The sequence below is a fragment of the Crocodylus siamensis genome, chromosome 4 (genome assembly GCF_052110815.1).
Source record: "Crocodylus siamensis isolate JL-2025a chromosome 4, ASM5211081v1, whole genome shotgun sequence".
NCBI lineage: Eukaryota > Metazoa > Chordata > Crocodylia > Crocodylidae > Crocodylus > Crocodylus siamensis.
The window spans coordinates 140256953-140274352 of record NC_143398.1 but is presented as its reverse complement, the minus strand read 5'-3'; positions in this window follow the sequence as shown (position 1 = coordinate 140274352).

Sequence of the window (17400 nt, the reverse complement as noted above, 5' to 3'; positions counted from 1 at the left end):
TAAAAGATCCACAAAGGCCTTGGAAAACAGATTGTCTTCAAGCTTATTAAGAAATACTGATGTGGTTATATATACAGGTATGTTCTACAAAATACATGTATTGTTAAAACCAAAAAGTAATTATGTATTCTTTAGATCTATACCCATTTTATATTTTGTAGTATAGTTATATAGACTTGCACGGCTTATTTTCCTTGCTTTAGGATTCCAACCTAGTTTACAGATTATAGATACACCTATTTTGGTCCGCAGATCACCACTAAAGAGTAGATGTGCCAGCAACAGACTTTATGAGGAAATTATGATTCTTCAATTAAAAAAACAGTTGAAATGCTAGATATGCAGATTGATCCAGTTTAGTTAGATATGGCATTGTAGATCAAATGGACTCATAGTCAATTGCTAGCTTATATTTTTGGTTTTGCACATCCTTAGTTCATCTTGTTTAGGTAGGGTTTCTGTTTGGTTGGTTAGTTTTGTTGGGGTTGTTGGTTTTGGGTTGGGTTTTTTTGGGGGGGGCAAGGGCAGGTTGGCTTCTTTACCTTTTCTGAGAACTTTCTTCCAGAAATCTTCCTTTCTTATGGAAAATAAATTGTGTTTTTGCATTACAGTGGAGTCGCATCATATGTGCAGTTAACTTATGCAAATTCAACTATATGCGCTCGGCTGCTGGGGCTGGCCGCCGGGTGCCAGCCAGGGCACGGCGCATAGTGCAGCGCTGCGTAGTACTGCCTGCACACGCCAGCATGGCTGGGGGGCGGCAGCTTGTTCATGGTCAGCTGGCTGCTCTGGCAGGATGAGGCAGTGGAGGACAAGAGGGGCAAGGAGTGCGTGTGGAAGACGTGCAACAGCGGGAAGGACATACGGAGCAGCAGCGGTAGGTTGTCCCCCGCTGCCCCGTAGTAGGTGCAGCTGTTGCACTGCATGCCTTGTACAGGCCCTGTGGCGGCTGCTCGGCACCAAACCCGGCGGGAAGGGTGACTTAAGGGATTTTCAAGGGTAATTTTGACTATACGCAATTTTCACCTTACACGCTGACTTTAGAACCTAACCCCTGCGTAAGATGCGACTCCACTGTATAAAAATTGTACAGTACATGGGATATCTCTGTTGAATTATGTGAATTTTCTTACCGCAGTAGCGTAGACGGCAAGGTGTAGATTGTGGGACTGCAGCAGAAACCAAATAAACCATGTTCAAAAGCACTGGTTTCTTGCCTTAATGAGTTCCTGAAGTTGAGGAAAGAAAAAAATGTTGGGTTTTTTTCAATTGTGTGCAAGATATGAACCAATAACACCACCTAGAGTTTAGCAAGCTAAAATTTTATTCAGTGAGTCAGGCAGAAATTTCTTAAGGCAGGGGTAAGCAGTTATTTGGACTGGAGATGCCATATAGGGAGTTATGGTGAGCTTTTGCAGGCTGGGTCAGCACCCAGCCCCCTATGCTGCAACAGTTTGCCAGATCTCCCTAAGTGGCTCTGCCTGGGGGCCTGGCCTCAAGCTGTCACCACCCAGTGATCCTGGCCTAGGGGCAGGAACCTTGTGGCCAGGGCGTGCTGGGCCAGGTGGATGGGATGGGGCCATGGGTGGGTGGGGAGTGGTATCTGAGAGCAGGATGGGTAGCCAGGGCTGGGAACATGGGGCCAGGGCCCAGGGCAGAGCCATGATCCACTCCCAGCACATCCTTGCCCATAGAACCAGTATCCATCACAGTGATGTGCTGGCAGCAGATTGTGCCTGCCCCAGGCCCCAGCTCCGCAGTCACTGCCCTAAGATCCCTGCCCTGTTCCCAGATGCCACTCCCCATCCTCCTGTGGCCCTATCCCATCCACCCAGTCAGGTGTGCCCTGTCCATGTGGGTCCCAGGCCAGTCTCCATTGAGATCCTGCCTGCCTGCTCTGTCTACCACCCCCAGCAGTGGGTGCGAGATGGACAGGCCAGGGTGCCCAGGCAGTAGGGCTGGGTCTGGCGGTAGCAGTGACATTGACAGTGGCAGCCAGAAGGAGCTGGGGGTTCCAGAAAGCAGAGTCCAGCTATCATACGAACCCCACCCCACTGTGTGCCTGGGGGTGGTGGGGCCCACTGCATATGCCACAGCCTGAACTGTCCCATGCACCTATGCTGGGCAGGGCCAAGGGACCCACCACAGGCAGGATAAAATCCCTTGGCAGGCTGGATCTGGCCCATAGGCTGTATTTTGCCCACCCCTGTCTTAGGGTGATCAACTTTATTGGACCAACTATGTAGCTTAAATAAAGTTAAATAAGCTTTCAAATGCAAGACATTCTTTACCAGGTCTTGGATCACAGCAAGCCAGGCACAGTGTAGTGAAACACAGCAGAGGGGATGGGCTGAGAAATGCTCAGGGGCAGCAGACACAAAAGAAGAAAAGATGCCAATTGCTGGAAGATCAAGGCCTATCAAAAGGGAGGAGGGTCAATCTCACCTTCCTTGTGTGGTAAAATTGCAGGAGGTGGATAAATTATATAAATCCCATAAACCTGATATCAGTTTTTAGAGTCCTTGATTCTGTGTCCAGCAAGCTTATGAATTTTTGTTCTTAAATTCACCTTTTAGATTGTCTACCTGCTCAAGTGAAATCTGTCTGTGAAGTCAGAGAGGGAGTTATTCTGTGAGACATGTATTTCTAATGATCTATGTGACTGCCCTCTGTTTTCTGTGACAGTTCATTCTGGTGTGTAGTTGTTTAATTTCACTCATATTACCAAGAGAGCACTCGGTGCATTAGATCAGGCTTATCACATTTTGGGAAAAGCTTGTATAGAAACCATGGATCCTGATGGAATTTTTATCTGCCGTGTGTGGAGTGGGGGGTAATGGCAGTGGAGATGTGCTGACAAGTTAAGCATGTCTTGCCAAGGCAAGGCTGCATTCCACTTGATGTCTGTTGGACAGTGGAGAGTTTGCTTCTCATGATAAGTTGGGCAGGGCTGGGTGCTGTCTGAAAGCCAGGAGCAGAGAGACTGGGAATATTTCTCTCAAGGTCTGACCTTTGTTGAGTATGGCTGTAGATGTCTGGTGATTCTTCTGATTGGTTTCAGTGTGGGGTGGAGGTGACCGGGGTGGTTGCAGGGGGTTTTCTTTTTGTATTATAGCAGATTACTGTGGGGTATCTGGATAGCTCTCTCAAATGTATGGGCTATCTCTTTGTTGAGGTGTCCTTGTTTTATGGAGGAAGATTTTAGACTGGTCGGGTGTGCATCACAAGTGTTCTCAGAGCAGATGCAGTGATATCTGAGGTCCTGGCTGTAGATAACAGCTTTTTTGGTGTGTTTGGGATGATTGCTGATCTTATGGGCATAGTTACAGTGGTCTGTGGATTTTCTGTATATAGTGCTTTATAGGGTACCATCCTGGATATGGACTGTGGTACCTAGAAAACTGATGTTAGTGTAGGAGTATTGCACAGAACTTTTGATTGAAGGATGATGATTGTTAAAGTGCGAACTGAGGGATGATGGTTGAGTGGAAGTCAATACGTGAGTCTAAATAATGAAAATACCATCTAACAGGTATAGTGTAGCTGGTGCAGTTTTCTAGATTGTTTTCCTCAAGTGGCTTATGAAAAGGTTGGCATATGGGAGGGTCATTTTTGTACCATAACTGGGTCCATGGTTTGAAGGAAGTGACAATTGTTGAAAGTGAAGTTGTTGTGAGCCAGGGGAAGTGGATGATTTCTGCAGTACATTATTGCAATCTGAGTCCACTCCATGGTCTAGAAAGTATTTCAGGAAGACAGCTGTGCCCCCTCAGGGACGTGTTAGATGGTCTGGATTCTGTTGAAGAAGTCTGTGGTGTCTTGTAGAAAACTTGCTTTTTGAGCAGAGGCAGATTAAGGTGTACAGGCAGTCCTCAGACTTACAACACAATTGATTCCTGAAAACTGCATCTTAAATCGAAACATCATAACTTGCAAGTCCCAGGAAAGCATGTAAAAACAAGAGTTTCCCCTTGCAGGCTGGCAGCACGCACCCAGGCAGGGTCATGGGAGCCAGATGAAGGTAAGTGTATGTGGAACAGGAGTTGGCAGACCAGGGCTTGGGGACTGTCAGGGTGGGCAGGGGGGCAGTGTTCGCGTGTGTGTGTGTGTGTGTGGAAGGGATGAGTGTATAGCAGAGAGGGGGGCCAGGTGCCGGGGAAGGTGGCTGGGTAGCCAGGCACGGAGGCTGGGGTAGGGCAGGGTGGGGTGGGACACTGTGGGTTGGGAACTGGCAGGGCTGGGGGTGTGGATCAGGACAAGCCATCAATCTTTGCAAATCAGCCCTGGTACAAAAAAGGTTGAGAACCACTGCTTTAGGGTATAAACCTAGGGATTCAGTCATGTCTTTTTCAGAAGACAGAATTCAAGGTAACAAGGTAAATAAATTTCCTTGACCCACGATTTCTTTCAATCCTAAAAAAGTCTATTTATACTGGTGTGCTTCATTCCATATGGCAAAGCCTATGTTTCTTGAAATCCTACGTGGTGAGGTAATTATGGTTTCCTTTCCTACTAAAATGTTTGGTTTCTCTTTTTTCTGTGAGAGAATCAGAGAGCTTGTTGTGGGGAGTGTGGGTTTTTATTTCATGCTTTTCACATACATTGGTTTTTACCTTTGTTGCACATTGTGGGATTGCAGATGAAACCAGACAACCCACATTAAAATAAATTGGTTTCCTGTCACTGTAAGGATGCAGCATTTTTTTCACAGGTAAGAATGCGAAGCAACACTACCACCTAGTGACAGTGTGCTGGTACTAACTTTTAACACTGGCTGGATCAACTCTTCCTGGCAACCACAGCTTTTATACCAACAAGTGCTTTATCTGCTCTTGAACGTAATGTGCCAAATTAAACCCTAGTTAACTCCACTGTGATGTGTTTGAATGCATGTGTCTAACATTTGAGAAAAGCTCCCTTTTTCCCCAAACAGCAGCAGGGCAGTAGGCATTGCCAGATCCTCCAATACTACATGCCTCTGTGCTCAAACCCTGAGTTTGGAGGAACTGCTTGTAGGTAGGAGGAGTTCCATTTCCTCAGCAACCTTGGTCCCTGGCCTCCCTGATGAGGTTTGATTGATTTGGGCCAAACCAGTTTATGAAACTTCTGTCTCAGACCCCTTCCTGGGTCAAGTTAAATCAGAGTCCCCCAGCTGCATTAGTGGGAGTATTGTCAGCAGATTGAGGGAAGCCATTATTCCCTTCTATTCAGCACTGGTGAGGCCAGGCCACATCTGGAGTACTGTGTGCAGTTTTGGGTCCCCCCACTATAGAAAGGATGTGGACAAATTGGAGAGAGTCCAGCAGAAGGCAGCAAAAATGGTTAAGGGGCTGAGGGCACATGACTTCTGAGGAGAACTGGACTTAGTCTGCAGAAGAGAAGACTGAGGGAGGATTTAATAGCAGCCTTCAGCTACCTGAAGGCTGATTTCAAAGAGAATGGAGCTGGACTGTTCTCAGTGGTGGCAGAGGACAGAATGAAAAGCAGTGGTTTCAAGTTGCAATAAGGGAAGTTTAGGTTAGATATTGAGGAAAATTTTCTCATGAGGAGGGTAGTAAAGCACTGGAACAGGTCATCCAGAGTGGTTGTGGGCTCTCCATCCTCGGAGGTTTTTAAGACCTGGCTAGACAAAACTTGGCTGGGATGATCTAGTAGGAGATGGTCCTGTTTGAGCAATGGGTTGGACTAGGTGACCTCCTGAGCCCCCTTCCAACCCTAATTTTCTATGATTCTATGATCTAATCTGGAGATATCTAAATTTACTGGGTTTTAAGTTTTTGCTAGTAAAGTTCCCTGAGCACCTAAATGTTTGCTTCTGGGTTATATCCTAACAGTGCTGAGAAGCTAAGGTTCCTCAGAACACCCTACAGGATAAGGCATTGCACAAAAGAAAGAATATGCATAATCAAATGCTCTTTGGTGGAGACTTTATTTCCCTACATGCAAGGTGAATCCTCTCCCCAATGGACCATTGAAAAAAGGGGCAGTAGAATACTTCCATGCTTTGTGAGAGAGGTTAGATGTCTAACCCCAAAGGAGAGTTTATAGCTGTGAATACCAAGTGGAGGGTTTCTACCCAAGTGCCCTAACCAACTACTTAAGAGGAAACTGGCTTAAGCCACATGCTTCCTCATCTCCTATTAAGGTAGGTGGTGGCTGACTCAATGTGGTTTTGGTTTTTTTTGTATGGATCCAATTCATAGGTACCTATCTCAATGCATTAGATAAGGTCTCTAGATATTTAATTTGGTGCTGTAGATTTCCCTGCATGGCAAGACACCTATAGTTAGCTGTTGCACTGCCAAACCAACACTTATGTCCATCTGGATCTAGTGCTTTATCTACATGCTGTATCTCTGACTTGAGGCTTGATTAGAACAAATGACCAACTGTAGAGGTGAAAGATTTGGTACTGATTGTGTGCCAACTTCTCTGTTTGTCCATGTGAAATGAACAGGTGAGTCTCAGTTCAGTTTCCAGTATTTGTCAGCTGGTGACATAAAAATTCATCGTCTTGACTAACGCAAATTTACCTCCCCACCACCGGCGCTCCCTGCTACAGCCACTCAGACCTCATGCAGGGCTCCTTGTGCCTGCTCTCCATTGCCACCGCTGCCCCACAGGGCACCAGTGATGTGGCAGAGATGCAGGCAGCCTCGCATAGGCTCTGGCTGGCTGCAGCAGGGAGTGCCAGCAATAAGGGAGGGAGCCACTTTTCCCCCACACTGAGCACCAGTTTGTTCCCTGTCACTGCTGCTCAGCCCAGGTGGGCAAGCATGGGGCGCATGGGGTCGGGGCTGTTCATGGTCATCCCCACCTGTACCACAGGGCTGGGGCAGGTGGGGCTGGGAGTGAGAGGGTGCATGGCAGCCAGCTGGGACCGCAAGGCCCACACCAGTGCCCTGGGGACGGTGCCAGTGGGGCCCAGAACAAGGCAGCAGAAGTTTGGGGTCCAGGCCAGCAGGGACTATATGAAGCTGGGCTAGCTCCCCTCTCTCCCTGCTGGTGCAGCCTAGCCTGGCTCCATAGACCAGGGGTTCCCAACCACTGGGCCGTGGCTTCTGCCACCAGCAGTCACATGCGGGCAGCAGGGCAGCCCTGGGAGTAAGGCAGCTGGCTCTGTGCGCCCCTTTCCCGCTCCCACCGCAATGGCCATTCCCAGTAAGGTGCACGAGGTACTGGGGCCCATGCCAGGCCAGGCAGGACCCTCCAGCCCTGCCCACAGCTGGGAGCAGGGGGATGTGGGCAGGGAAATCCCTGAGAGGCAGCTCTGCTGCTTGTTCCTAGAGAAGGCAGCAGAACCCCTTCCTAGGCAGCTGCAGCTGGGTCCCCCCGAGTCACCACCTGAGCAGCTGCCATACCCACACACATACATACATCCATACAAACCCCCACACCCACCCACCTACAGCTCCCCACAAACCCCACACCCCACCCAACACCCCTGCACACTCCAACAATATATGAGTAAGACTGCATGTTGAGCTATTATGCAATCACTTCTATATATACAGTACAAAACACACACAAATCCGGACAAAAATATATTCTGTTAATTAAAATATAGTATTATGGGTGTTCAATTTTTAGTGTATCATTTATTTTTTCCCCTAAGATGGCAAACCCTCTTCCCCAAAGGCATACTTCTAAGGGCAAGGGGAGGGGACTTTCGGTGGCAAAGGTCAAAGGGACAGATGTCCGGTCCCAAGATGGCAACCAGGGATGGGGCACCTGTCAAGGGGTGGGGCTACCCATGCAGGCCTTGGCAGCTTGCCAAAACTTGGTAAGTGACCCTCCTCTTGAAGTAATTGCCTACCCAAATGCCATAAGGGACTGGTCAGTCCCAAAAATTTCAGTGACACAAATTTAAATAGAATCAATCTTTTAGTAGAGCAGTGGTCTCCAAACTTTGTTGATCGCACACCCCTATCAATAAAAAATTTTTGAGCACTCATCCCCAATATATGTGTATTTATTTATAAATTATATACATGTACTACTGTACTAATATATTATGTACATTATAAAACGTACACAAAAAATAGAAATTAAATAGTCATTGTTTTTACCTCATAATGTGGCTGATGACGAGCTCGTACTAGGAGTAGGAGAAGTGTCAGCTCTGCCATTTTCTTGCTGTTTGCTTGTGCTCGCATTATTAGTATTATCTTCAATCCACGGTTTCTTTGCAGGAATCTTTTTAAGCCACTTGTCCATTTTGTGAGGGTTAGTTTAGTTAAAACTAGATAATATAAATTCATAAATCCACTTAACCAGGCACACACAAACTGCAATATGTCGCAATACGCTGAAAGCAAACGAATGCTTTTTCCCTCAGGATACCTCATGTACCGTACGTGACACATGACCGTCCGACATACAGACTGAGTGAGGGCACCAGTGTCAATCTGTATATTAAATATTAGTAAAGCTTAATTTCTTTCTTATTTTTTTAGATAAAAAAATAAATAAAAATACAAGTTCTAATATTTTCTTCGCACACCCCAAGGGATTGTCTTGCGCACCCCCAGGATGCACACACCCCACTTTGGAGACCACTGTATTAGAGTATTAAACAAGCCATCTCTAAACATATGGTATAAACTGGAGGGAAAATTGAAGAACTGTACAAATTCAAGATCTACCAGTGTATGTGCTCCCTCTGAAGCCTCACCAGCTAGTATACTGTAGCAGGGCACTAAGGTGCCTGCTACTGATAACAGTAATGTGGGCTCAGCTGCCACTTACCAGGGCAGCCCAGGTGTGGGATGCTGAGACAACCAGTCTGGTCAGCTGACCAGAAGGGGGCCGGGCCTGGCCCATATAAACAGCCAGGCTGGAAGGTCAGTTCTGTTCTGGCAGCCAAGGAGATGTGGAGCTCTGCTGGAGCAAGCAGGGCAGGCATGGTAGAGAAGGATGATGGCCTGAGCAGCGTCAGCATAAGGATACTGGGTGGAGGAAACCCTAGCTGGGATACATATAAAGGATAGCCAGGTTGGTTTTGGATTTATGTTATAGCTCAGGGGCTTTGTGTTTTCTGTTTTGGTTGTTGTGTAACACTGGAGGACCGGGTGAGGCTGTAGGGGTTGGAGGAGGCCTCATAGGAGATCCCCAGTAGTGGGGGGGGTTGCTGGTGCTGGAGAGGGTGCTGCATTTTGGGGTGTCCTGACCCTGGCACCAGTGTAGGCAGCACTGGGAGGAGCCCAGTGTGGGTGCAGGCAAGAAGCCCCAGTGGGGCATAGGACCTGGAAAGGGGGTCTGGGGGCCAGGTAAGGCTGAGGCTGCCTGAGCCCCAACTGTGAGGAGCCCAGTGGGTGGGAGTGCGAGCAAAGCCCCGGTGCAGGCAACGGTACAGAGGCAAGGCCCTGGTGCAGGCTGCGAGAGGACACCAGGAGGTGCCTGTGAGGGCACGGGCAGACAGCTAGACAGAGCCCTGGTACATCAAGGCACTGTGCCAAGGAGGGCAAGAAGGCAGCCTCCCTTTAACAATCAACATCAAAGACGTGGTGGGTGAGATACAGAAGGTGCATTTAGACCTTATTTGGCACAGTAGGTAGGGGCGCTAGGGGAGTTCATGGCACCCCTAGGTTGTCCTGCCACATATACCTACTTGTTTTCATGACCAACTACCCACAACAACATAATACAAGTATTCTTGCACTTTTAAAGTGTGACAGTAAAAAGTTAAGTTATAGATCTGTCTCTCTGTACTGATTGGATTTCATAACCAGTGTCCTTGACCTTCAGTACTCTGACCGTGCCATTCTTGTATGCATGGGAGACTGGTGCCACCTTAGTCAGCAAGGCATTTGCTCCCCCAGCAATCGGCCAGCGACCAGGGGGGTGGGTCCCCCCACAGCCAATTTTGCCAACCAGGAAGCGGCCTGGAAACAGCCATGGCACTTCATCTGGTGCACCCACTGCCTGGCCAGTGCTCACAGGGTGGGCACCAGTCCTCTTGCCTGCCCTCCCTGCCCATCATTTAAGCAGGGAGTATGGCATGTCAGGGGGTGCACCAGCACTCGGTGCATGTGCCCCCCTACCCATCGCCACTGCTAATATACACTGAGGAAAACCTCCAGACCATGCTGGATCTCTTTGCAGAAGCCTACCAAACTTTGGCCATCTCAACATGGAAAAAGAGTAAAGTATTCCATCAGACTGCTCCAGACCATGAATGTGATTCCTGCCCCTCCCTCCCCCCTACTAAACTTTAAGTGTGGTTGAAAGAAGATTAATTGAGCAGTGAGACCTGTCCAGTCATAACTCAAAAGCTTTATTAAGATTCTCAATAGCATAGATATGTTTCAGTAAAGACAATGCTTACATAGCCTTGGAAGTAGGGAAGAAACGGGTCCACTGGCTAGACTTCTCTGTTCCCCTGGGGATTTGAGTTGGTTTGCTGAGCTTCAGATAAATCCAAATTTTGAAGTCCAAAATGTAAAAATCCAAGTTTCCCTCCAGCCTATGCTCAATATTTATAGATGGCCGGTCCCAATATTCTAACACATTCTCCAATTGACTTTATTTAAATTTCTTCATCTCACTGAGACTTTTAGAACTAGATTACACTGAATTTCTTGTCGACCCTAGAAGGTGTTAATTAATTGGGATTTATATCCCTGCAAAAGCAAAAGGGAGGCTTTCCTTATTGCCTTTCCCTTCCCATTGTGGAATGTTGCATCACACAGGTCTGTTAATTTTTTAACCTTAGTTTATGGCCTGATAAGGCTGCTTTGTTTTTACAACTTAGCTAAGCAGTCTAACAAAAATACACCTGTTATAGCAAAATAACACTCAATACATTTCGCTACATCTATTACTATTTCTAATTACTTTAGGATGAAGCTATGATGCAAGGTATTTGGATTTGGTGTATGGTTCTTATAGTGTTCCCTTTTAGGCCTTGTAGTCTGTTTGATTGTATCTGATTAAACATAAGAATGGCATCCCTTTGCTCTGCTGACCAAGTTAGTTGCTACACCTGCAAAGGTTCACTCAGAAACAGGTTTTTGAGACCTTCTGCTTTAGCTACATTTCTGCTGTTTTGGCTTAGTTCTCCAGACACAATCTGGCAACAATGTACCCATGGCTTATGCTGCACAGGCCTATATGTGGCCCATACCTCCACAAATGACCATCAAGGGAAAGATCCTGGAGGTAGTTGAGTGCTTCCCTTACCTCGGTTGCCACTTCTTTCAAAGAATGAATGTTGATGAGAAGATCCAGTAGAGGACTCAGTATGCAAGTGTCTCTTTCAGGAAATTGCATCTGCATGTTTTTATTGATTGTGATCACCATAAAGACACCAAGATCTAAGGACACCAAGATCCAAGTATATACCACAATCATCATCCCCACTCTCCTCTACAGATGTAGAGGGACCTACTGTCATCACTTTGAGAACTTGGAGATGTATCACCAATAATGCCTCCATAAATTCCTCCACATCAAATTGGAAGATTGCCACACAAAAAAATCTTGCCTCACAAACAATCCTGGCCGAAGCCAGGATTTCCCAGGTTGAGTTGGTGATGCTCAGCACCAACTTCACTGGGCCGGATATTGTGTGCAGATGCCCAACTCTGGACTCCCAAAACAAGTGCTCTAACTCCCAGCATACTTAGAGTCTGAAATTGCACATTGGCCAGAGGAAATGCTACAGGGACACACTGAAGATATACCCCAAGAAAACAGGTGCTGACATCAAGAGCTGGGGGGAGCTGGCTGCTAACTGACTCCATTGGCATTACAACCTCAACCAAGTAGCCCTTGAATCAGAGAAGAGCACACAGAGGAAGGAAAAAAGGAATCCCAGCCTACAACCTACTTCCCCTGTGAAGAGACCTACAAACTTCTGTAGGTGGGTCTGTGGCTCAGTGATTGGACTCCTCAGTCACCTCAAGACCCATCAATAAGCCATGGTAGAGATCGTCTTCTAATCAAGAGATTAGCACTGACTGATAAAGTGTTGGTAAGGGAATCATAGCTGTATCTTAATTTTGTATCTAAGCTTGAAAAAGAGGGTCCAATTATAAGTGGGCTGTAGTCTGGTCTCTAAAGGCCAAATGGTCCCATTTCCAATAACACCTTCTGACAGCAGATAACCAGTTATTTAGTCACAGGCACTAGTTCTCCATTCCCTTAGTGCTCCAGTTTTACACCAATGTGGACTTAAATAGAGCTGTTCCTGATTTACACCAGTATCTGTCCATTTACAGTGAATGTTTTTCAGGCTTGATGTCCTTCCTTTCCCCTTTGCTTCCCTTACAAACACAAGGGTCTTCACTGTCAATTGGCCTACCTACTACCAGACTTTCTTGGCAAATCTGGGCTCTTTAAGTCATATCTCACCTTACTGAAAAACTCTTAGCTATATAGGATTCCAGAAATCATCCTACTATTTTTTGCCCTTCAGAGTAACTGAAACAGCAAACAGGATGGTTACCTTTGGAGCCAACTGTGTAAATGTGATTAAATAATTAATGCTGCACCTACTGCAGTTCATCTCAGCTGTATTCCGATTCTTAGCATTCTGCTACAGAGATTCAAATTGAATAGTCTAGATTATGCTTAACCCTATAGGTAGGTTATGTTTGCTTTAGATACTGTGAAATAAAACTGGACATTGTGGATTGCTATTTGTTCACTCTCATCTGCTCGTGTTTACAAAATTGAGAAAATCTTGGGCAGAGACAATTGTTTACCTAACATGATATGGAAAAGCTCAGATGTTTGCTCAGCTGATCACTACTACCTGGTCCCAAGTCTCTCACTCTTCAAATCTCACACGTGAAAGATGGATGCAATAAATATAACTGAAGTAACAAAAGGCAGGTAACACTCTCCCCTAAACTTTTGATAGATCCATTTAAATATTAGCTGTCCAACATGTTTCACTCTCTCAGATCTAAAAGGTTGTGTGTGCAGTTGTGAATGTGTGTGGTTGTTTCTAGAGCAGGCTTTCTGTGTGTATTGTTTTGAGTATCTGCATACATGTGAGTGCTTTTCTATGTGGATGTTTCTGGGGGGGTTTTTTTGCAGGTGATTGTGTGTAGGGGAGAGAATATACTTCCTAATGTTTCTGGAAGCATTTCTTGTATGTTTTCCACCCTCTCCCCACCAGGGGGACAGGAGGGGTACAGTATTTCACTGTGTGCATTTCAAGGTACATGTTTTTCTCTGACTATACATATCTATGGATAAAAGAAAATGAGGTCTGAAAGTGTCTGTAAACAACATATTGCATCCTACAGAACTCTTATTTTCTCTTCCCTTCTTTACAAGCCACAAACCACAACACTCCTACAGGCGAGGAGGGATAAATTGCACCTGGGGCAGAAATATCTTCTGCAGTGTAAACTACTAGAAATGGTTAACACAACTCTCAGAAGTTTAAAGGCAAGAATGTTCTAGAAGAAAAAGTAAACTTAAAGCAGAAACTGTAATGCAATGATGAGGTATGTACATGATTGATAGAAAGGCAACACTTACAGCAAGAGCAGGCTTTAAGAGACCAGACAAAACAGAAAAACAAATAAATTACACAACAAAAATCTGGCAGATTCAGAAGTGGAGGTTCAGGACCAGTGAAAACTAAGCACTTACACTGATGTGTGCGCTAGATTTTAACACTACATCAGAGGATGAGCCATAGCCATATCTATACAAGCATCATAGTTATAAGTAGGAAAGGACTCTAATTTTGCAGACTACCCAAAATAAATTCCTTTTCCTTTAGCTAAATGAGCTCTGGTAGAAGGAGCCAGTAGCAAGCTATTATTGTCACATGATGAATACTAGTCATGAGAAACATGATCAATGTTTCAGTGCCCAGTCTGAGATATCTAGGGCCCGATTCAAAATAAAAGTTCAGCAATTCTTCATATAGACTTTAATTTTCAAAAGCAGACACTCTTGAGATAAATGTCACTCTCACATTGGGCATCCAAAAACTGAAGCTATCAAAGAAGTCATTTAGAATTGTTGCCTTAATTGCTTTCAATTTCCTCCTCTGAAGAATAGGGACCTACCTCTCTAATCTTTGAGCTATTACATGGTCTTTACGTGACCCTTTGCAGTCAGAAAACAGTAAGGCTTTTGTCCTAACTAGCCAGGAATAAGACTGGTAATTAAACTGTGTACGCCACCTGTAGGACTGTGACCAAATCATGGAAAGCAGACTCTTGCTTTGACAGTCTGTGTAATCCTTGTCCCAGTCAAAACCTGCAGCTAGCAACATTTTATACAATCTGGAGAAAAAAGAAAAAAAAAACCAAAAAAAACCAAAAGGGATTGAGAGAAACCTTTTGGATTACATTTTCATAGATTTCATAGACGTTAGGGCTAGAAGGGACATCGGGAGATCATCGAGTCCAGCCCCCTGCCCAAAGGGCAGGAAGTCAGCTGGGGTCATAGGATCCCAGCAAGATAAGCATCCAATTTACTCTTGAAGGTGTTCAATGTAGGTGCTTGAACCACCTCCGCTGGCAGACTGTTCCAGACCTTGGGGGCTCGGACAGTAAAGAAATTCTTCCTTATGTCCAGCCTGAAACGGTCTTGCAGGAGTTTGTGACCGTTTGACCTCGTCATCCCTTGGGGTGCTCTGGTGAACAGATGTTCCCCCAGATCCTGGTGGTCACCCCTGATAAACTTATAGGTGGCCATCAGATCACCCCTGAGCCTGCACTTTTCCAGGCTAAAAAGAGTCCCGTGGCTCTCAGCCTGTCATCGTAAGATCTGTTTTCCTGACCTCTGATCATGCACGTGGCTCTCCTCTGGACTCTCTCAAGCTTCTCCACATCCTTTTTGAATTGTGGAGATCAAAACTGGACGCAGTACTCCAGCTGCGGCCTCACCAAGGCCGAGTACAAGGGGAGAATGACGTCCCGGGATTTGCTCGAGAAGCATCTATGGATGCACGCCAGCATTTTGGTCGCTTTACTAGCCGCAGCATCGCATTGGAGGCTCATGTTCATCTTGTGGTCAATGATGACCCCCAAGTCTCTTTCTTCTGTAGTGCTAACCAACGTAGCACTGCCGAGCCTATAAGGATGCTGCAGGTTTTTCCTCCCAAGGTGGAGAACCTTGCATTTTTCGGTGCACCATGGAGGTTCTCGTCCGCCCATTTGCTGAGCTTGTCCAGGTCAGCCTGGATCACCCGCCTATCTTCTGGTGTGGATGCTTTGCCCCAAAGTTTGGTGTCATCGGCGAACTTGGCCAGTCCACTCCTGACTCCAATGTCCACATCGTTAATGAAGATGTTGAACAGTATGGGTCCCAGGACAGAGCCTTGAGGGACCCCACTGGTCACAGGGCACCATGATGAGTGACTGCCATCGATTACAACCCTCTGGGTCCGACCACGAAGCCAATTTCCCAGCCAGCAGATCGTGGTAGAGCCAAGGCCACAACTGGCCAGTTTGGCCAAGAGGTGATCATGGGATACCAGATCAAAAGCTTTTTTGAGGTCAAGATATATGACATCAATCTCTTCTCCCTTGTCCAGGTGATAGGTCACCTGGTCATAGAAGGAAGTGAGATTGGTCAAACAAGACCTACCCGCAACAAACCCATGCTGGCTGTCCCTTAGAATGTTAGCCTGGGCCAGTCCCTCAAGGATGGCCTCCTTAATAAACTTTTCTAGGATCTTCCCCAGGATAGAAGTCAGGCTAATGGGCCTGTAGTTAGCCGGATCCACTCTCCTCCCTTTCTTGAAGTTCGGCACCACATTGGCCTTCTTCCAGTCTTCGGGCACTACACCAGAGCGCCAGGAGTTTTCAAAGATCCGTGCCAGGGGCTGGGCTATGACGCTCACCAGTTCCTTGAGTATCCTGGGGTGCAGATTGTCAGGGCCAGCTGACTTGAAGGTATCCAGCTTCTCAAGGTGTTCCTTCACGAGGTCAGCATTGATGGAGGGTAGGGGATCCCCCTCACCCAGATTTCCCTGTCCCATAGCAGACATGGGCATCCCGTGACTGATAAAAGACTGATGCAAAGTACCTATTTAATAGGTTGGCTTTTTCCTGGGCATCAGTTGTCAGTTGCCCCATCTGGTTTAGCAGGGGTCCAACATTGCCCTTGCTTTTCCTCCGGCTCCCCACATATCTGAAAAAGGACTTTTTGTTGTCCTTGATGCCTGAAGCTAGTTGGAGTTCAGTTGCAGGGACCAAACCAGGAAAGCCAAGGCTGCAGGACCGGACCAGCATGGAGTAATCCTCCTTGGAGGTGAATCCCGTCCTCCATCCTTTGTAGGCTTTCCTTTTTAGCCACAGTAGGTCCGCTAGGTCTCTGGAGAGCCAGGGGGGCTGCTGTGCCCTCTTGCTGCCTTTCCTCCATGTTGGAATAGATTTAGCTTGTGCACTGAGGATTGCTTCCTTGAGAAGCAACCACTCTTCTTGAACTCCCATCTCCCTGGGGTCATGGTCCCTGAGGGCCTGACCAACTAGCCTCTTGAGCTTATCAAAGTCGGCTTTTCTGAAGTCAAGGACTTCTGTGTTGCTGACTGACTTGCCAGCTTTACGGCGGATGGTGAAGGTGATCAGCTCGTGGTCGCTGTCACCCAACTTCCCATCAATCACTAGGTCGCCGATTAGGTCGTCCCCCGCAGCCAGTACCAGGTCGAGCAGCGCTTTGCCTCTCATTGGCCCATAGACTTCTTGAGTCAGGTAGAGATCATCCACGCACGAGAGAAAGCTTTGCGCCCGCTCAGATTTAGCTGAGTGATTTTGTTCATCCCCTTATCTCCAAGGCCCAATTATATTAGGATCTGGACTAACATTCATTGACCACTAAACATCCCAAGCACCTGTCTCAGAATATAAATGATGTGCTTTTCTGACATTTCACAGCTGGTACTATGTATACTATTAATGGGTAAATTGTCACTACTGAAGTCTAGAGGTAAAGTTTAAGGATTAATAACATTTGCTTTGCTAAAATGGAAGTAAGAAAAGCAACAAGACTTAGCACCCAAGTTTGACATAAGGTCTAGTCTGAAGTAAGCCCTTGACAAAAATAAAACACAAGCAAATTTCAGTCACAAGAGTGCAACAGTAGGACATAGCTAATAGACAAAGTACAAGTCAGTTAACTGGTATGAAGCAAGAAACCACAAAACAAGTCATGGATATTTTAGAGAGATAAAAGAACTAACAATTGCAGCAATACAACCACAGTTGACATAAGCACTAATAATTGTAAAGTAGAAGAAAAATCAAGCATCTGGAAGCAAGAGCCCTTAAGAACTTATAGAAAATGAAGAAAGGAAGCATATATTCCAAAATATAGAAGTATGTATAAGCACCAAGCAAGCACACCACCCTATTGCCGATTCTTTCCAAGATAGGAGTGGTTAACTTGCTGTCAGCACTTTCTCCAAGGACTGAGAATGGTATGAAT